Source organism: Sinocyclocheilus anshuiensis, unplaced genomic scaffold (genome assembly GCF_001515605.1).
Source record: "Sinocyclocheilus anshuiensis isolate Anshui unplaced genomic scaffold, SAMN03320099.WGS_v1.1 scaffold2196, whole genome shotgun sequence".
In the NCBI taxonomy this organism is placed as follows: domain Eukaryota; kingdom Metazoa; phylum Chordata; class Actinopteri; order Cypriniformes; family Cyprinidae; genus Sinocyclocheilus; species Sinocyclocheilus anshuiensis.
Genome location: NW_015546173.1, coordinates 108195 through 108743, shown reverse-complemented (window position 1 = coordinate 108743; position 549 = coordinate 108195).

The following is a 549-nucleotide window of genomic DNA, read 5'->3' as shown; positions in this document are numbered from 1 at the left end:
AAAAAAAAAAAATTAATAGCCCTACCTGAAAAACTAAAAAGCAATTTATTTCATTTGTAGGCTTATCGTTATTTTTAATTTGTGCTATCATTAATAATTTCTTTATTTATTCTTATTTTATTATTAACTGCTTAGTGTCCTTGTCATTTTTTATGCAATTCAAAAAGTTTTAAATCAAGCTATCTCGTGATACTGCAACAAAATTACCCAACTGTAAAATCAAAAATACACTGAGGGAAAGTGTGTTCAAGCGCCAGCAGAAAACAGTGTAAAGAAATACTCTTTGAGAGAAGCAGTCTTTATCAGTGGAAGTTAAAAGCAGCTCGTAAGTGTATTTACTTGTCTCATTACTGTTGTAAGGTCTCTGTCTTTTGAAACAGGCCCCCATAAGCTGTGGATTCACCACGTGAATTATGAATTATGATCCTTCTGAAATATTACAGAAGGATCTAAAGATCTCCCCCTTATCAGACATCATGAGGTATCTATACCAATCACCCCCAGCACATGACTCCAATATTCTGGGTCGACTTCCTGCCAGTCGTGTCG